Raw genomic sequence first — 22,007 nt, 5'->3', positions numbered from 1 at the left:
AAAAAATAAATAGTATTCACTCAAATTTTAGCACAAGTTTCTTTTTTTGTATTCACAAAATCAGGAATTTGCAAGAATAGTAGTGACATGTTCTAGGGATGTTAATCACTGGGGAGTGGTGTAGCTGGTTGGGTTGCTGTAAGAACGACACATTTTTAAATGACTTCTCATAGGAATAAGTAGAACAGAGCAATATCAGACAAATGATTTAGGATTATCCGGCTTTTCATTTATAATCTATTTCCCGAAGTATATGGTTTATTTTGAATTATTATTATTAATAATAATAATAATAATAATAATAATAATAAAAATATTATTGTGTGCACAGCAAACTGAATTCTTGCCATCCGTTTAAATAACAGACAGTAATATTAAACACGATTATTCTCTTTTTATTGATCTTCTGAAGGTAACAATTATTTGTGAATTATTCCGAATATTGAAACAATTGGTTTAAACCTGTAATACTTGTCGTTTGAGGCATTCTTACATGTAAATGTAAGATGGAGGATAGATGTTGCCCATAGAGAAAAATTGAGGCAAGCCGCGGTCAGCTTCTTCCACTCTGCTGTGTTAATACGTCCTGGTGTGGGGCGAATACAAAAGGTTTTATTCCATAGCAGGACCCTCTGGATGGGAGCTGTTTTCTGACATTAAGCAATATACTCCCCAGGGCATTCTGGGAGAAGTAAAAGCCTGCCTCATTCAAAAGCCCATCAGAAAGTTTCCTCAACCAAGGTTAATGGAAGTACAAACGTTGGCCGAGCACTGACCCAGTTGGTAGTTGGGTGTTGCCTACTTGCCTGGTCAGAAATTAGAAGCTGGAAGCTGGACATTCAATCCATCTAAGAGAAGAAAACGACCACCCCATACCTGCCTGTGCATTGTTTTTTTTTTAAGCAAATTTTATTAACCAATTGCTCTTGGCGTCTTACAATCAGCAGTGCAAGTACAGTTATATCCAAATATTATTAATGTCTGCTCGCTTCTCATATTCTCTTCCACTGGCAGCTCTCTTGTATTGGCAGCACAGTCTGTACTGTACTCTGCTTCTGGTAGTGCTCCCCACTGCCCTACCTTTTACCCAATAGTGGCAATGTTCCTCGTCTGGGTGCGAGCTCTATCTTGCTGCATCAACTTACTTGCCTCCTGTAAGTGGCCAATAACTCCCTCCCTCCCCCTCCCCCAGCCAGGCGTGTCATATGTAGCAAGTATCGGTTCTCCCTCGAGGAGTATTACGTGCACTTGTACCCACGGTACGGAGTGGTGCCCTCTAGACCTCATATCTGTGTGTGCAGGGGGCTTTCTGCTTTCTGCGCCCTCTTCTCCTCAGCTCTATCCTTAATAGCTTATGAGCAATAGTCTCCTGCCTCTTGCACTTGTGCTTCTCCCTGCGGTGTTCCCTCTCTCTCAGTCTCTGGGTTCCTTAAATGTTCCATCGGAGTTGCCCACGCTCTCACTGCATCTAGTGATTTCTCACTACCAGTTTTCTTGGCTATCTGTAGCCTTACTGTTCCCTCACAGTCCGCCCACTTTATGAACTCCCTCTTCCACCTATTTACACAGGGGCCCCCCTCTGCTTTCCAGTGGCTTGTCATATCCCTCTTTGCCAATATAAGGCCCAAGTCCTGAAACGCACTTGTTACCTCATTTTTAGCAGTGTGGGGGAACCAATGCAAAAGACAGTGTCCCAGAGTTGTGGCTACTTCCCCATCCATCGGTTCGGTCAGCACTGTTGTCACCGCGCCCCAGAAGTCACTTATATTTGGGCAACTCCAGAACACATGAAGGAATTCCACCCCTCCTCATTACAGCATGGACATTCTGCTGTTCTCATATTGAAATACCTATAGATGAGACCTGGCATTAGGTATGCTCTATGAAGGACATAGAAATGTACAAGTTTAATTCTGGCGTTTCTGGTGCTCCTGCTTGCTCGTTCTACCTGTTCCCTCCAGGCTTTTTCAGCAATTGATTCCCCCACCTGCCTGTGCTTTGTTGTGATGTTTCTTCCTAGTGAAGCTGCATGCTCCTTGTTTCTTGATGGCTAAAACGTAGCCAAATGTCCTGCTTAAGTGTTGCTGTCCTTTTCTCCTACTGTTGACCATGACTTCATGGAAGGACCACAGCCAGCCCAAGAAGTCCAACAAAGCAGACACAAAACACCAAGAAGGCTACTCATTCCAGCAAGAGAGACACGATTAGGGATTCTCAAGAAACTACCACTGCAAGTACAGTTGAGCAGATTATTTACTCTGTTCAGCGAGTCACTCACTTGGTGTACCTACACATTCTTTAAGCTTTTTTATTCTTTACGGCTCAAGCACAATGGCATTTACTGTTACCCACTAATCCCCACCCAGCATCGAGTGAGCACAGGCCAATCACAATCCTTTCACAAGCCTGAAGATCCCTATGTAACAGACATGCCCATTAGCTTTAGTTGGGAGTCCCACCTACTTATACTCAGTGTCATCTTGAGGATTTTGTGGACCCTGGTTAAGACGCATTTTTGGCATTCCTCTTCAGAACAAATTTCAATGTTATTACTAATGTTCTGCTTTTTTAAGTCAGCATGTTGCCGAAGAAAAAATACCTAATTATTTATCAAAATGCAAGAACTTCAAAACAATCCTGTAAAATATACATTGTTCTGTGCCGCCAAAATATTGAAGATGAGACTCGCTAGACAGAGATAGTCAGAGGTAAAGGTAGAAAAGACCAAGGTCAAATGGGTAGAAAGTTTACTTTCCCTGGGGACTCATTGGAAGATGGGGGCCCTGAGCAATTGTCCACTTTGAAACGCCTAAAAATGTCCCCGGTTAGTCTTGTAGCACAGTGATCCAGCACCATTTTGGTCAGCTCACTAACAGCATACAGGTAGGGCGAAGAAGCCTTATGTGTTCTTAGAGTGCCCCTTTGGGCTCAAACTCTGATCCCTCTCCATGATAGAAAGATGTCTATTCTCCATCAATATCCCACATTTTTTCCTGGTAGTGGAGCTGTTATTTCGGAGTGGCTAGCTTCCGCTTTTAATGAGATTTAGTTTTTTCGAGGGAACACCAGGCCCTAATACTAAACCAGAAGTGATCACATATTGCTTGTTCCTTAACTTTACATCTTAATACAGAGTCACTTATTTCTCTGATTGCTTCATTCTGGTTTCCACCACTATAGGTTGCAGCAAATGAATTTTATGTTTTAATACGTTTTCTTGTGTTTGAAGTTGATTAGTGACCACGAGCACTGCTTAAAGATTTGCTGTAATTGTGTAGGGTTGTTTGTGATCTTATTTATTCTCTTTATTTATTCTGTGTCTTTTTTGCATCCATGAACATTTAGACATTGTAGAGCATATGCACTGTGAATAACTTGGATGGATGTCCAATGTTATAACTGCATTTTATTGTGTTACTTTTTAACTTATTATTGTTGTGAACTTTTAATCGCTTTATCACTTTTTTTAAGGATAAGGTGTGTTTTTTACATTAAATAATACCCTGAGATGGAATTCACATCTTTACTTTAACTGTGATAATTATTTTGTTTGATAGCTTAACCTTCACACCACCTCACCAGGTCTTCACTGCTTGACCGGTTACTTTAGGAGGCCTAGAAGGTCAACTTTCAGTCAAAGACCAAGTTGGCATGTCCAGGTAATTGGGAAAAACCTGTTATCTCTAATTTGATATTGCTCTATTGTCCTTGAGACTGCAGGTATCGGGGTAAAAGCCTGACTCTGGAAGATAGAAGGCAAGATCAGAGTCTGAGCCTTATGGAGCATGTTAACGCAGATAATGTCCAATTCTTCATTTCTCCTCTTGTAGTTAAGGATTAGATAGTGAAGGTGAAGGATGCTGTGCTTAGGACAGTGAAAACCTAAGCATTTCTAGAACAGTGTCTAAAGCGTAAAACTACTGGACTCATAGAAGCTGTGCTTTCGGACCCTGTTGAAGTTCCTGGAAGTGCATAAATGGACACCTTACCAATCAATCAAAATGTTACAGCCAAACTTTAGTTTTGGCACACGCCAGTGAGACACCTATACTTATAATCCAGTATCACTAATATGCACTGGTGCGACATTTCCTGTATTTGGAATCCTTAAGAATTTACTAACAACATATCTGGCTTTCACTTGTACGATGGAGCGCATGAACTCGCCATGTTGGCTATCTAACTTCGGTAACTTAGTACTGTGTTACAATCGACTGATGGTAATTTCATTGTTTTTTTATTCTGACATCAAGACAGGTTCTTTTCAACATGGTGGGTGGTATTACCGTTGTCTCTTTATCGTGAGAGTTCAGGGAATTATCATATTTTATTGGAAATTCAATCTACAGAGATGGCGGCTATTTTCCACACATATCGTTAGTTACAGTTGCCTGACTACTGTCACTTGAGTATCACGGGTACTCAAGTCACAGGACTTGGGCTTGAACTTCATGTGGCTGTATTAACATTATCTTCCAGGAGTTATTATTTTTTTTATCACCAATTGAATTTTCAGCCTTACCAGGTATTGTGGGGTAAACAAATTTAGATATTGTTGTTTTACATAATGTTGTTTGCGGGCTGTTTCTTCCAAGATGGCGGCCATTTTTTCATGTACTCCTCGTTGTAGTTTGACGTAGATCACATGAGTACTTTGAAGAACACCGATCATGTGACGAGGGCTCTTTTCTACATATTTTCAATATGGCGGATTACACTTTGCGCTTTACTTTGCCGAAAGCTAGCTGTGCGACCGGATGCTTTGGAGAACCGTTTAAGTAGAGGTGAGTGCCCAGTAACGATTTTCAGCATTGTGGATTGTGTGTGAACACAGTATTTAGACACTGATGGACGTTATATCCTTGTGTTGTAGTCAGGTACACTGGTATCATGGAGATGGACATTTATTATTGACAGCATGGTGGAAGGTTGCCGTATTATAATCGGACCGCATTCGTGTCAGAAGCTACGTATTATCTATAGGTATGTTTTGTGTTGGAAGAGTGCGTACCACATTGCTTTGGATTATGACATAGGAATTATATAATAAAATATTGTTTATTATCGTTATAGATTGACTACGCTGCGGCATGATACAGGTTACTTTTGATGCCTGGCTGCGGAAGTATAAAGATAGCTTTTCATTGGACACTCAGTTTTTACGTGAGCGCTTGCTTTGGACCCTCCTGCTGGCCATTTGACTAACTATAATAGGATAGGGGCCTTGATATTGCAGTGAGTATAACTTGCCATGAACTAATCATACAGTGGCCCTCTGCAGGCAGCACCCAGGCACACCTATATTGTGTATCTGTTAATTTGGATTGCAACTACCCTATTGTAGTTTTGCAAAAGTAGGTTCATCTTGTGGGGTCATTTAATGCCGATTGGTCCGCATTGATATGCTTTAGAACGGTTTCAACCCTATTTCTGTACCACACAATGATGTTTGTGGTTTTATCTATCTTTGACATAGGTCTCCTTTCACTATTAGATTTACAAGTTTTTGACAAGAGATTGGGTGGCAGAGATAGACACCGCACTATCTACCAGTATTATCAATTAATTTGTTCAAGATGCAGTAAAAGCTATTGGCCATCTCCTAAAACCAGACACCTATCTTGGTTTTCTATAATACAAGCCTTTTAACACACATTTGGAGAGGCAACGTTCAATTCACAATTTCTGGCTGAAAATGCCATGCAATTTAACAATAGAGAAAACAGGAGTGATGGACGTTCACGCAGATTTTTGAAGATCATAAATATTTTATTTCATTTCAGTGCAGACAAAGAGTTTCGCCCAACACGGGCTTCTTCAGGGCTTTTATCACAATAGCGAGTTAGACCTTTGTTGTAAAGTACCACAGGATAATCCCTTCTGCTATAAATATAACGTCATGTAAATTCTAAGACATCAAAGCCTTCTGCACATGGAATTCAATTTACTAGTGTACAATATTTCATGTATGTTCCAAATGGACCACTTTACTCATTCTCGAATGAAGCAGGAGTTATTCTATCACGTGCTGATTAAAGCATTGACGAACTCTCGTCATTCTGACGATCCAGCGCATACAAAACTTAATTTGTATATAGGCCGATACAGTGGGGACAACAAAAATAAAAAAGAACACGAAGAGCATACATAAACATCACAGAATAAACAAGTAACTACATAGGTATCTAGGCTTATGCTCGGGCTTTCGACAGGCCTCTAAGACCCCCTGAGTAGTCTCCGACCCTAAGTGTGATCCTGTATCCACTGTAGCAGTGGCCCCCATATCAGCAAACCTCTTTTCCTTTTATTAATCCCCTTGTTTTTATAAATGGCCATCTCCACGTTACATGTCGCTAGTAATCTTGCCCTCCATTGTGTAAAAACTGGTGGATGTTGGTCTAGCCAGGATGAGGCTATACAGAGTCGGAGAACAGCCATGGACACAAAAATCAACCCCTGCGGATGTATAGGCCGCTGATTTTCTGCTCCTCCTAGCATTATTTCTGCAGTTGAGATAGAAATTCTTGCGTGAAATATACCAGATAGAAAGTCAGATATTTCTATTATCAAATTTGATAATGTATTGCAGGAGGCAAACATGTGAATAAAGTCAGTTTCATACTGTGAGCAGCGCAGGCAAGTAGTTCCCTTTCCCATTGCCTATTTTGCAATTTTATAAGGGGTATAATATAGGGAGAAGAAGGTTTTACAGCTTAATGGACATAAGACATGTTAGTGAAAGTTCATATGCGTGTACGGGGGTTAATGGCTGCACCATTAGTTTAGACTGCCATCCCGCAAATTGTTTGTCCATGTCATCTTGGAAGTTACTACTTAATATTTCATATATTTTGCCGATTTTAGGAGTGATTTTCCTGCATAGATTTTCTATTGTCGTGTTAGTTTGGAGTTTTTCACGGCCCCCCACTTTCCTTAGTAAAAAATCCCTGATCTGCAAGTATTTAAAAAAATCCCTATGACTAATATCATATTCAGTGCGCAGTTCCGAGAAGCTTATCAATCGATTTGATGTATAAAAACAGCCCAGCTGGATGATCCCTGCCCCTATCCACCTAGTCATACAACCATCCTGAAAGAACTCTGGGAGATCATTATTGCAGCTAACGGGAGTATAGCAGGAGTATCTGCCCAATCCAAGCAATTTTCGTATATTACTCCAGACTTTGAATGTGCGAGAGATAGTCTTGAGTTTTTCTTTCTTAAAGTAGTTGTCATTGACATGTCGCCATAGGCGCCCCTCTCATCCCTCCGCCATGATCATTTCTTGCGGTGATGGGATAAGGTGATCGCTAGGTTCTTTGGATATCAAGGTCACACAATATTTAACCACCGTCGCCCAGTAATATAACTTAAAGTTGGGCATAGCTAGTCCCCCTCTTTCCTTAGGCAGCATAATCCATTTAGGTGCCCGACGAGATCTCTTAAAACCCCAGATAAATCTAGAAAATATAGTTTCAATGGTTTTAAAGTACTGAGGGGAGAACTCCAGACAAATTGTTAAAAAAATATATAAAAACCTGGGCAAAAAAAAGCATTTTGATTACATTACACCTACCGCCGATAGTAAGATGCAGATTATCCAGTCTAGTCAGCTCTTTTCTAGTGCGGCCTATCAGTGGGTCGAGATTTAAGCTAACAATATTATCTATCTTTGCACTTATACTGACGCCGAAGTATACTGCATGATCTGTTACCCTATTATCCCTCATCCTGATTTTGCCATTGATGACAATCTGGGTTTTCCCAGAATTCAGTTTATATCCAGAGACCTTTCCAAACCTCTGAGCCTCCTCCTCAATCACATCAATAGTCCTAGTGGGATCAGTGGTGACCAGAGCGATGTCGTCAGCATACGCTAAGATTTTTGTGTCATGGTCATATACTCAAATAGGTGGGACTAAGGGATAATTTTCAAGTTTACGGATAAGGGAATCAATATATACAGCGAATAAGAGAGATGAGCAGGGGCACCCCTGTCTAGTCCCACTAGTAATTGTGAATTTCTCAGACAGGGACCCATTTATCATAACACTAGCACTTGGGTTGACATAGAGTCCTTGGGTGGCTTTTATGAATCCCCTAGTGATTCCACAGGTCAGCATGGCTGCCCATAGAAACTTCCAGGAGACCCTATCAAACGCCTTCTCTGCGTCAAGAAGGATAAGCGCCATAGGGTCTCCTGTTGTCTCAGCATAATCAAATAGGGAATCACTCTTTGTACATGATCAGTTATTGACCTCCAGGGGATAAACCCATGTTGACGAGTTGAGACAATTTTATGGATGATTGGCGCTAATCGTGCCGCCAGGAGTTTAGAATACATTTTAGAAAACCCGTTTATTAATGTTATGGGACGATAAAATCCCATTTCCATGGGATCCTTGTTTATTTTCAGAAAGACCATAATTTTCGCGGCTGACCAAGAAGGAGGAGGGTTCCCACCCTGGAATTTAGAGTTGAATAGCTCTGTCATAACTGTTTTGAGTTGATCTGAAAACTTCACAAAAAACTCTGTTGGTATCCCATCCACCCCTGCTGCTTTGCCCGTTGCCAATGAATTCAAAGATAACTGTATTTCATCCCAGCCCAAGGGGTTATCTAAGCTATCTTGATCCTCTTGCGCCAAGCGAGTGCCCTCATATTGGTATACGTATTCCTCCGTGTCCTCTCTCTCTTGATCTCTCTCTGGCTCTTTATACAGCTCTTGATAGAACTTCTGGAATGATGTCCTAATTTCGGATGCTTCAGTTCTCAGCCCACCTTCTAGATCTTTAATAGATTTTATTATATTAGCTGTCATCTCCTCTCTTGTACGTACTGCTAACTAGTGCCCGACTTGTTCGCTAAGCTCATACGATTTTTCCTTACATATTGTAGCTTTGGTGATGGCTTTCTCCGTAAAAATCTCTGAAACTAGGTTTCTAGCAGCAGCTACCCGTGCTAGCTCGTCAGTTACCTGCCCCCTTTGTGTAGCATTAATCAGGTCTGCCTCTGCTTTACTTAGGTTCTGTTGTAATGTGGCTAGTTGTAATCTGCCTTCTCGATTGGTGCTAACTGAAAACTGGAGTGTCTCTCCTCTGATGCCTGCCTGCATTGCATCCCATACCACTTCGATAAGTGTGCTACCCACATTTATTGCTAAGAAAGTTGGAATCCAATCTCTCATATGTTGACAGTAATTTCCATTTTTTAAGAAAGCTCTTTCGAATGTCCATGTCCTTGCTATGGAATTACTTCTATTACATTCTATATTTAGTTCTAGTGGATTATGGTCTGATAATACCCTCGGAAGCTTTCTTACAGTACATATATCCTTCAATGAATTAGAAATGAGCATATAGTCGAGTCGCACATGACGTGAATGTGGGTAAGAGAAATATGTAAATCCATGATCTCAACAGAATGTCCGGATCATCACCCACATTCCCATATACGGTGCATAAAGTCATCTTATTTTGCCCATTGTTATATCGGCATTCCGTAATGGCCCATCTTCCAAATTTGTCAGATATTGATCTCATGAATTGAATCCCCCCTTTCGATAGAATAGCACCCCTTTAGTTCGTACGCCCTGAGTAGAGGCGATAATGAGTTGATACCCTAATGTTTTAAGTAAATGATGTTGCCCCCCCCTCTATGTGTGTCTCCTGTAAGCAAACTATATTGGCATCCATTGCTTGCAGTCCCATAGCTACCCTCTGTCTTTTTTTAAATCATTAAGACCACAAATATTCATTGATACAATTCTTAGTCTAGCCATCCTATTACTTGTTCCTACATTGTACATTTACCATTACCGTGTTCTTGACGCCTTATCTTCTTTCCTATCATCTTTTGGTAATTGTGACTTACTTGCCCCATTCCATGCCCTGCTTCTCCCCACCTTGTGTTTATCCTCCCTTGGTCTCCCCCCCTCCCCCACCCCCCTTCCCCACCCCCCTTCCCCACCTCCACCACTTTGAAAGCCTCCAGGCTCAATTCTGAGCCCGTGTGATAGCGTCGGACCAACCTCACCCACACTCTACGCCCCTCCTTCACTCCTTCACTCCTGACCTTACAATAATACAGTCGAGCCCTACATAGATTGGTAAGAGGAGCATACATTCAAGAGGGGGAGGATTATAGCAGGATTATATGGCAAACATATCATAACCATGTCCAGTCCCGTTTTCAGAATGGTTCACTTGAACCCTCTGACTACCTTATTTCTTGTTACATCACAAACTTTACGCACTACAGCAGCATGTGTTACGCACAATTTCTTCGTCACATTTCTGCATTTTGCCTTTCACATTTTGGTACTTTTAAACAGCACACTTGGCACTCCTTCATTATTAGCTTATGGTTATCTGCACAGTATATAATGTTTTCAGACACGCGAGCTGTTCTTCACTAAGACCATTTTTGCATCTTTTGTTTATAGAATGTCCCCTGACGAAGGGCATGTGTAATGCCCGAAATGCATTGGGATGACTGATCAACTTATGGAATTATGACCAATTGATATTAATTTTCAACTTGATGAACTGTTCTAAATAATGAATGATCATTGACTTAAAGTGGTCACTAAAGAATAATTGAGCAATGATTTGTTTATGCTTCTTGATTATTTGGATGCAAACTTTTTAGTTTCTTTACGCTGTGCATTTGGGGACAACCTCTATCCAGGGGCTGCACTTCTGTTATTGTTCTTCAAGCTGTTGGGCACAGACAGCAAAGCCCCAATGGCACACAACAACGTAAAACAATACTTCTCCTTTCAATCACCTATGAACGGGTGTGCGTGTCCTTCCTAAAGGTTTTAGAAACACTTGAAATGTCCTCATAGTCCTGTAAATTTGTTAATTTCACAAGTCAAGAAAAAGACCAGGGAGCACAGGAAGTATAGAAAAGAGAAAAAAAAGAACGAAAAAAATAAAATAAGAAAAGTAGAGCAGAACAGGTACTAAAAGATAGAGCGACTATGACTTGCCACTACCCACCGCCCCCCTCCGAAATAATATCTTTCAGAGCCTGCTCAGCCTGTATCTCGGAAGAAAAAAACATTGTACGGCCCTGTGACACAACTTTCAGTATGGCCGGATTTTGTAGGAAGGCAAGAGCCCCTGTATTCTGGAAGGGAGTAATCAGCTGCCCGTAGCCTCCTGCGTCTTTCCACAGTGGCATGTGCAAAGTCTGGCTTTGCAAAGAAGGAGAATCCCTCCCAGTTCCTTTTTTTATTTGGTCGGGCCAAATCATAGACTGCCTGCCGCAACAAGAAATTGCCAAAGAAAATCAAAATAATCCTGGGGAAGGCTTGTTCCTTGCGAGGCTGTTTGGGAAGCGAGAGTAGAAATCTGTGCGCTCATTGTATCTCCTTGTCCCAATCCCATTGTGTTAGCTCTGGGAAGGCATTTTTAAACAGTTTGACAATAAATGCCCTAATATCGCTTCCTTCGCTGTTCTCTGGTATCCCAAGGATGCGGAGGTTGTTCTGGCGCTGGCGATTTTCTGCCTCTTCGAGCTTCCACATGATGTCAGTAACCGTCTTGTCTTGGGAAGTAACCTGGGTTTTCGGTGAGCCTCCTGTGGTTTCCAATATTTCCGTTCGGGTCTCTACCATAGTCAGTCTTTCAGCAATCTCTGTGCACGTTTTGCCGATTTTACACATGGATCTTTGCAGCTTCTATGCTGCCACACGGGCAACCCGATTCTCTGACTTGCCCTGATTGTGGAAGGTGCTCAAAGATTGTAAGATTGTAGCTAGTGTTGGTTCAGATGCTTGTGCCAGCTCCTTCTGTTTGTCCGCCCCTTCTAGTAAGCTCAAGTCTCCATGACCTCCATGACCGTCTATTGGCAGTAACTGTGCATCGGAGTAATCCCATCGGAGATCAATCTCATCCTCTGTATCCGTCTTCTGAGTCATTTTCTTCCTATCAGAGGACTTTCTTCATCGTTTTTTTGGGTTTTTCTTTCCTTCTTGCTGACTGCTTGTGGAGGTATCCACTTCCTCAGCATCGCTACTGCAGCTGTGTGGTCCCGAGGATTCGGAGCCGAGCGACTCTTCATTTAGCGAACAAAACGTTTTTCGTGGGGGTCGGAGACTGATATCCCTGCTCCGTAGTATCGAGAAGGGCAGCCGGCCCCTCTTTAAGCTGCTGCCTTGATAGTGCTTCTTTTCTCAACGGAGTACCATCATTATTTCCTTCCAACACGAATTCCGGTATGTTAAAAGTACCATTAACCACCTTAAGTTCTGGATCCCCCTAGCCCTTTTGCAGTGTTGCGTCCCCCGCGTCAGTTGTCCGCAGGACTGTAGTTTCAGCGCTTGACCCCCAGGAAACCCGCGCCTCTTCGCTTAGCACGTTACTTTTATGTGGTAGTTTTACTTGTTTAATCTCATTTAAGTCATTTAAGTCATTTGCCTCATCATCCACCAGGCCCATTACGGTATCAGTCTTTGTCAGGGGCTCTGATACGCAATCTATGCCCGGGTCTACGTTTCTTTTTTTTAAAACATGTTGGCAATAATCGGCTGCTTCTTATCCCCAGCCGATAATGCCCCCTTACCCTCGGGGAGTTTAGTGCTTTTGCTACCCGGGTCTTTCAGAGACTTACCGGGGTTAGCGCCGGTTTTCTGCTTTGTCAGTTCCGTTTTAGCAGTGTCCTTCTTGGCCGATCGCGTAACCGCCGTGTGATCGTGAGCTATGGATCGGTTCTTGAGTCGAGCTCCTCCGCGAGCAGCTGCCATTGTGCACGCTCTCTTCCTCGGCTCCTTCTCCTCTGCATCGGGGTTGCTTGGCAACCGGAGACTGCTTCCGTGTTTGACAGTTTCACTCTTGCCGGCCAGCACGGTGAGTAGCAGCCGAGTGAGGTCTTCCCAACGCGATCTTTGTCCCATCCAGCAGCGAGCCGCCAGCTCGTACTCCTCCTTGATCCAACCTCGTATTTTAGTATGCAGAGAACTACGGACCCAATCTATGGCTCCGGGGCGCATACCTCGACAATTGGGATGCTTCGAGCTCCAGAGCGGCGTAGAGGTGAGAGACACAGGTCTTACTCAGCCGCCATATTGGCTATCAGCGCGGTATATGGTTTTGATTACTCACTTGCTTTGGGTCTTTGAAATATTATGTCTACGTTTGCGCGTTGTTTGGAGTATTCACTATATGAACACTGGGGACAGAAGTTAACACAAATCTGTCTGTCATTTTATCTGTTCTATTTTTGGATTACTTTTTTCTATCCTCCACTTGACACATGGGTTTGGCATACAGTATAGTCTTTAGTTATAGTGCTTTCTATAATTATGTTGTTGGAGTTCTTTATCACTATTTATTCGAAAGTGAATTGAACCCATTATAATGACTCTAATTAATAGTTGATGGTTTATTACACCAGCTTTTAAAATTCTGTAAATAGGACAATTATTGTGTTTGTGTTTTTTGTGTGGAATATTTATTGTATATATCCATTCTTCCAGCTTTGAAAAAGTCTGAGTACAGATGCATCACGTGTCGGCTAGATCGTGTGCTGGGAATTCTTTTAAAACAAAATCAATCAGTATATGTTTTCTTGCATTGTTAATCAACATATACTAATGTTGGACTGATACATTAATACAAGGGTGTGCTGTTCAGGCTTCTTTTGGTTTCACTCCAAAAAAGTGATCAGAGACAGGCAGAAGGCACCAAATGGCTAAAGAAAGAAAATGCCAACTTTCTGAAAGTTATCTTTGAACAAAATGCACTATTTTCCCTGTGTTGGTTCTTATTCTAGTTCAATGATTGCGTGCGAACTGATGCCATGATCTGTCTCGTGAGTCACGGATGTATAATAAGTGATCCCAACGGCACGTGCGTTATGCACCAATCATTCGCACTATGAAGTATAGGAAATGATCCTCACAATAAACAAGTATTCATGTTGTACTCCAAGTAATCCAATTGTAAGCCAATATGTAATCAAATGTGTATCCATATGTTCACAATCACAATGAGGACAGTGAGTTTTCACAGTGGTATTTTATTTTTTCTGATTTTCAACTGCCTTCTGTGTGCCCATCCGGGCCTCAACATCGACATGTAGGGGTGAAAAGGTAATAAAAAGGACAACTAAACCATCTGTTCAAAAGCAAACCAACTCTAACATTTGCATGCTTATACTGTGATTAACCCTTACTTAATCCCACCGTGCATCTTGATCAAACCATACTACTCTAAACAAGATAATAATCCCCCTTGCCTACTACAATGAACTCAACCTAAATGAGTGCTCATATAAGCAGACTGTAATGTAACAATTATCCCGAGCTGCTATAAAGACCCTTTCTTTTTGGTACACGAGCAGTCCCGCACTAACAGTCCAGCTTCCGAAGTGACAGGAGTTGGCATAAATGAGTACGGATGTGCATGAATTGTAGTCATTGTAAGGCGGTGTGAATTATAACTAAGTTATGACTATAAAGCTTTAATTATAACTTATGAATTGTTAAAGTTTGTGTTGTTTAAGTTGCTTTGATATGGAAAAATAAATTACGTTTTGATAACTATAACTAATCTTAAACCTGTGGTTCATTCAATTAATTTGTAGGGGTTTTTGTTGTACAAATTGTTGTTTTTAACCGTATAATATTTTTTTTTATGGTACTAACTTATTTTATTGGTTCCGCTGTATTTTGACAGTTCATTACAAATGTTAGCATAATTTGCATGATCATTTTGCTTTCATGTGCACTTCCTCAAAAGTACCACAGTACCGCCATATATTTTAAAGATAATATTTACACCAAACTTTTATATTTTGTTTTAAATATGGATTGTGTTTCATGGCTAGTTATGTTTTTAATTTTATATGTGTTAATATTCAAACTGTAGGTTGTGTTTGTTAACTATAAGGGTACCGTGATACCATCAATATATTGCCACGGTTTATTCAATTTTAGTAAACAGCATTTTATTGGCTTAGAATTCTGTCAAGTGTAGGGAACATTAAGTGTACACTCCTTATCCCCATTTCAACAGCCGCGGCCCGTGGAGGGAGTTGCAGTGGGGCAGAGAGGCGGGGTGGGGGAGGGGCAGGGTGGGGGGTGCTAAAAACCAGAATATGGATAATTGGAGGTAAGTAAACAATTTAATTAATAAAACAAATTTCGTAGCGCGCGTTGCATTGAATTTTGCTGCAGAGACTTCTCAGTGCTAGAGACTTATCTACTTCTTCTGGGTGCAGCGGTGTACACCTCTCACAGTCACAGGCAACCACCTGCATGTTCAGGAAACTGCAGAGGCTGGGTACAGTATGTCTCATCGACAGTGTAGTGTCGTCCGGGCCTTGGCTCATTGGTGATTAATGAATGACACAAACACTAGTCATATAGAGAAGTGGTCTAGGGCATGTGCTTCTGGGCCCCTTCATTCTTAAGGTCACCTGACTGGTGACACCTGTGATGGATGGGTATAAGGTGGATGTTAGTGCATCTTCAGGGGATGGGCTGCATCATTATGTGTCCAGAAGGACACTAAAAGAGCCACCCTATATAAAGTCCTATTTAGTTTGTCATATATAATACTTTTGTTGTGTTTCAAGAAGTACCACAGCAATTTGTAGATAGTTTCAAGGAAGTACTGTGGTACTCCGTCCTTTTTTTTAATATTCACATAAATCAATAAAACTACATTTCACTAACTCTACAGAGTTTGCTAAACTGCCTAATTGTTTCCTATACACTTAAATGAGTAAAACGCTTTATTTCACGCTAAAACACAAAACAAAGCTAAAGTGTGGTCTAAACAATATAGCTTCCTTTTCATTTTGGAAGGGCTTTCATTAACCAATAATATTGCGTTTCATCACCGTACCGCAGTATGCTGCAAAGGTACCACAGTATATCGCGGTCCATATATCGCTCCTTTTTTCCCTTATTATTTAAAAAGTACAGAACACAATCTAATCAAATAAGAAAAAGTACCCTTTCCACCCTATAATCTGTATTCCTGCCACATTTCATGACAATTTGTTGAGCTGTTTTGCTGCTACATCTGTTTAAAAATCTTATGGAACATGTATTGGTGGAAAAAAACGTGTTTTAGGACCCCACTTTTTTCCGTGCACCCCCTTAACTAATCACCATTAAACTTTGCATAATCAGCCAACGTAGAAAAAGGAACATGTCTGCAAAGTTTTGGGGAAATTCATTAAACGGAACATTTTGCAATTATCACCGTTACATTTTCTTGAAAGAACTCCTTCATCTCAAAGCGTATTCAATTGCAACCTTTGTAGTTTACTTTCAGAACTACACTTGTGCTTTGAGAAAGATTCAGCAATCAAGCTGAATTGATGTAAAGTATTATAATGACGAATCACAATTGGTAACAGACATGTCATTTTGGGAATGTAAAGCATGCAGAGTAAACTGTCCTATCAAGCACATTTGATCGGCGCTGTAAGGAAAGCAATCTGCTATAAATATTGAAAGTGCTGCACAGGAGCCCATGTTTATGCCATTACTTTGTCATTCTGATTGAGTTCACCATTTCAGATTTATTTGGGGTGGCAATATTCGAGTTAATCTTTCTGTGAAACAGTTCCTCGCTGGTCATATTTAATGCACCCTGTCATATTAATCTTTTACTCTAAAATGTTGGGGGATGCTGGCAAATTGAATGCTACTAGGAAGTGATGGAGGAGGAAGATACATGTCCACGTACAGCGCATATATATCTGCAATAAAAGAGTGATGGTCTCGAGAAAGTTGCTGACTGACGGTGCTGGAGAACGTTGTGAAGTTTAAAACAAAGCTGTGCAAGAACAGCATAGCATAAGCCTCCAGTAGCCAGACAGGCAGTACCATATAGGCGTCTTACATCCCTATTTATTTATTGCACAGATTTTGCGATGCAGAGTGGAATAGGACAGTAAGTCAATTAATAGCCAGAAAAGTAAGTATTAACAATTAAGGAACTAACAGCCAGATTCATCATTGTCCTGTTTTGCGAGTCCTTAATAGCGAATATTAAGGAATCGCTATTAAAGACTCGCAAAACGGGATTCATGTAGAAATCGCAATATTATTTGCGATTTCTACAGCATCCTTATTTGCGATTAGCAAATTGCTAATCGCAAATAAGGAATGACTGCCCATTCATTCCTAAGGCCAATGGGGGGTCATTCTTTATTTGCGATTAGCAATTTGCTAATCGCAAATAAGGATGCGATTTCAAGGGTGCCAGGGGTGTCCAAAGGACACCCTGTAGCACCCCTGAAATGAAAATGTAGACTGATGTTGCGCACACACATGTCCAAAGGACATGTGTGTGTGTAACATACAACTTAGAAAGTTTTCGCTATTTACCACGAAGTCAGACTTCGCGGTAAATAGCGGCCAAAAATTCCGATTTCGCAATTCTAAATTGGCTCATTAATTGCATTTAAGGAATCTCCAATAGAGATTCCTTAAATGCAATTCCTCGCAATTTAGCGATTTCACAATTTGCGATTTTTGCATTTGGGATGATGAATCCCAAATGCAAAAATTGCGCTCGCAAAGGGCCAGATTCTCAGAATCTGGCCCTTTGCGAGCCGTTTTGTGCTTGATGAATCTGGCTGATAGTAAAAAACTGCAAATATTAATCGCAAACAAAACAGATTCAGAAATGTTGTAGAAAAAATGGATACATTACAAACAGTGTCAGTTTTGGTTGCACATGTCAAAAGTTTATCATATTTTTGGTTGAGTCAGAGCTTTTCCAGTGGTGTTCTCTCCTTTATGTAGATTCCTCCGTGAGTTAAAAAACGAAACATATTTATACATATAAAGTGAGCACTGAAAACTGCTTTCACAGCACATTACAAGTCCAAGATTAATTGTTTGGTTTTAAATTCAAATATAGCAAAACAGATGTGAATTTCAATGGTGCACGTTATTCACAAAAAGAAATGTACACGTGGGGATCTTTGTAGATGTATATTTCCACATAGATCTGAGTGGAAATGTCCATTTGGATGCAATTCATCAAATCTCTGTGGACTAATGAGCCCAGTAGTTGGAGCTTCCATCATAAGGCAGAATACGTTTCCACTCCCTTACTTGTGGGAGTAGAGTTTTGACTCAAATTACCTATGTAAAGTTACTACTAGTACCTTTCACGCGTGTATTTTAGGCAGATGTCTAAAAGAGTAGCATAGCCGGAGATCTAAATACCTACATTACATAGATCTGTGAATTATTGAAAAGAATATGCACTCACATGAGGAAAATCACACATACTTGAAAAACATCAACCCTAAAAGCATGCAAATAAAACCCACACCCTGGGCTCTGCCCGCTTCCCCTTGTACTGCATGATGCTGTGGGCCAGAGACCAGTTGCCCAGGTGCAGTCACCCATCTTAGGAGGAAGACGTACTTCACTAATGAGAAGATAGAACTTGTAGCTTTTGTAGTCCATCACTACAAGTAACTACATGGTACAATCAAGGGAGAGGATAAGGCATTCATGTGGCAGGAGGTTACCGACTAGGTGAATGCATAGTAATGGAAGAATGCATCATGGGTGTTAGACATGGCATCCTTGGTGTGGTTCCCCCTAACATTTTGCCTTCAGACCTCCTGTATTTGCAGACTTTGTGTTTGCTGGGTTTAGGACACTGTGTAGTTTACCATTGCTAACTATAGCTTAAGTGATTGTGTTCTCTCCTTAAAACATGTTAGAGTGTCTTATATCCAATTGACATAATTCATTTACTTGTACGTTCCTAGAAAGGTGGCACTACCTATTCTAAGGGCTACTAGTGGGCCTGCAGCATTGATTGTGCCACCCACTTAAGTAGCACATTAAACATGTATCGGGCCTACCATTTTCGACATGGCAAAGTAAACATTTTGCGAGGTCCAAACCTTTCTTTTTAATACATATAAGTCACCCCTAGAGAATGCCTTGGATAGCCCAAGGTGTAATGTGTTTAAAGAGTAGGACATTTACATTTAGGTTTTACATGTCCTGGTATTGAAACATTCTTACATTAATTTTTCACTGCTGCAAGGCATAACTCTCCCTAATGATAACATCGGGGTTACCTTATTGCAACTTATAAGTGTAATTTTCGAATGAGAAGAAGCAACCTGTTCATGTTTGTTGTCTCTGGAATTGTAATGAAAAACCCTAACTGATGGTGAAGTTGTATTTTAAATTACAATTTTAAAACCGCTACTATTAGAAACTTCAACAAAAACAAGGAGATGGATGGAATTCTTGAATTTATCTCAGCCACTTGCAATTGCTTGGCAGCGTCCCAATCCATCCTTTTTGTCCATCATGCTACCTCAGTTTGAAATCAGCCATATGCAATTCATTCTTAATTTACCATCATCACATAGTTAGGGCTAGGCACACACACCTTGCGGGTTATGGTACAGTTTGCAAAAACACATAACAACATATCGAGCAGTGGATGGATTGCAATCCCTGGAAAACAATTAGTTTTTGCAACCTCCACCATTGCAGAGGCTGAGGCAATTATTTGCCTATTGCAGGATGACACTTCAATACCACCTCACTGCCAGCCATCAGTTTCCCAGCTAGGGAGATCTTCTGGATTGCAAGTCCCCAGGCACAAACTGAAAGCTCATTGTCGATATTCTGGACCTACAACCATCCTTAACCTTGTTTTCCTCCCCAGTGCCACCCTCCTACCCATGTGCAACTCTGGTTTTCTGTCCATTTTCTCCCACAGAGGAAACCTTAGGTGGGCCGGAGTTCTCCCCCATTGGCAATCATCATCCGTTATCATGCAAGAAAAACAGTCAGCCATGCTTGGATGGGGAGGGTTACATGGGCAAACGCGGTCCTTTGGATAATTGTTTTTTCCATGTGCAAAAAGTCCATCCACTATGATGTATTTCCAAGATGGAGTGACAGACCTGCATCTTGGAGAAAATAGACAATAATTTTCATGGCCTCAAGAAGTTACACCAGGAAGAATTGTACTTATCAGGGCTGGGGATACATTATGCAATAGTATGATCATAAAGCTCAAGAAAGTCGCCTCACAAAAAGGGCCTATCTCAAGTCACAGGGACATATCAGGTGCTTCAGGTAACTGGGGATCACCAACCACCTGTAGCACTCATCCATCAAACGAACCATCAGATCCCCCATTCACTTCACATGCTTTCAGTGTACAACCCAATCTTCAACTCAATGTGGGTTCACTAGTGCAAAGCTAAGGACTCACATGTCCCTCATGTATGAATGGACAACAACAACAACTACCCACATTAAGATTTTTCTCACAAGTCATAACCCCAACATAACATAAAACACCCATAATTATGTGTTCACATATCACATCATAGAATATGTCTAGAAATGTATTTTTTTAAAGAAATTTCAACGCTAATTGTGCCTTCCTTCCACCTGTATGTCATCTCGTATGTGCCTGGCCCTGAAGAAGAGTGCAAATGTGAGTCATGCTATTGAATGTGATGTATAACATGAATCATATGCTGTTCACCCTGAGGTCATCACACACATCCATCTACATGCACGCCCGCATTTTTCTAAGAGTCACAAATTGATTTATGTGACTTTTTATGAAGACAATGAGCAAATTGGGCATGGGTTCCATGTGTTGTGGGAAAGTGTTAGCTGCCTTTGTGGAATGGAAAAGTAAATCAAATACAACTTGGGAACAGGGAAGGAGAATCAACTTGAAGACAGTGGGCAACAGAAAAAAACAGGCCTCAGCGTAAATGACTCTATAAAGAGTCTAACAGAGACAATGAAAGTAATCAAGAAAAACAATACTTTCAACAAATATTCAAAAGTCACAAAGTAAAGTCCGAATTCCAAAGTAAAATTCAAAGAATCTAGCATAAATCAAAATTCAGTCCTGCAATCCAGCTGCAATATTAGAACTATTGTTTCGTGTTGAAGAAAAATGTTTCCGGCCCTCCCTACATTCAAATAACTGGACTAGTTGAGCTCCTCCTGTGGGAGTGCACTGATGACAGAAGTACATTGTTTCAACCATATAATGCCACCAAGTTATATATCATTTAACTTATAAATTAGATCCACATTCTAATGACTCCTTATATTCTTAATATAAATATATTGTATTCTCTTTGCCTCGGATTGCTTCTTTTATTCCAGAGCTTCTGAAAATATATTTATTCTACTACATTTTCAGTTTCATCCCTCCTTTTCTCTAGATTTCGAGAAAATGTCTTTTGTCCTATTCCTTTATTTCCTTCTCAATGTTTTTCCCCTCTAATAGCATTATATTGTATGCTGCAGTCTATTCTAAAGTTTGGAATGTCAATATCAGACTTCAGGATATCCTGTATATATTTCTGGCACTGTGATAAAACTGTGCAGAAAACTGTTGAATTCTTTCTCACCTTTTTTATTGGTTTTAAATGTCTCTAACAAGTGCGAGTTGGTTATCAGAATAAATTCAAGCTAACAATTAAAATCGTTTTGTACACAGGTGAGGAAGTCCATTGTTTTTCAACAGAATTACTGATAAGAGACAAGTGAGTTTCATGTGATGTTGTGATTAACTGAGTTTGAAAGGGTCACTATGGTTATTCAATGGAAAAGAAACACTCTTCGAGCAACTGCGAGTAAGTAAAAAGTGAACAAGTTAATAAAAGGAATACCAAAAAAACAACATTTTAAAGCTAGTCAAAAAGGATGCATAAAGAGTGTAGGGGAGTCTCTTCTGAAAAGGGCATCAAATTCTGCTTCGACAAACTGATATGTTAATCCAAAAGCAATCAGTCATTTTGGCCTGTATCAATTTAGGGTGTGGAAATGAGCTCAGCCTAATTATATGGAACACGAAGCACATTGTTTTTGGATGTTTCTTTTTGTATGGAGTGACTAAATGATAGAAAGAAATAGCATGAAGTTAGAAACTGGTTTAATATGGAGTATATTGCTGTTTTCATATCTTAGACTGTTTCAAACCGTAAAATTCTAATTCTTTTCAGTAATGCAATCA

At 40.6% G+C, this 22,007-nt stretch overlaps 1 long non-coding RNA gene across 1 annotated transcript in view; it reads left to right on the top strand.

Annotated features, from left to right (window-relative positions):
- The window catches only part of LOC144785340 (uncharacterized), a 4,610,862-nt gene extending 4,589,324 nt beyond the window's left edge, over nucleotides 1-21,538 (top strand). The window contains exon 15 of the long non-coding RNA XR_013601832.1: nucleotides 21,492-21,538. This is a non-coding gene — a long non-coding RNA (uncharacterized LOC144785340). The remainder of the gene's footprint in view (nucleotides 1-21,491) is intronic.
- Nucleotides 21,539-22,007: the final 469 nt, after the last annotated feature.

This window comes from Lissotriton helveticus, chromosome 10 (assembly GCF_964261635.1).
Source record: "Lissotriton helveticus chromosome 10, aLisHel1.1, whole genome shotgun sequence".
Taxonomy (NCBI): domain Eukaryota; kingdom Metazoa; phylum Chordata; class Amphibia; order Caudata; family Salamandridae; genus Lissotriton; species Lissotriton helveticus.
This window is presented reverse-complemented; position numbering and strand designations above follow the sequence as displayed.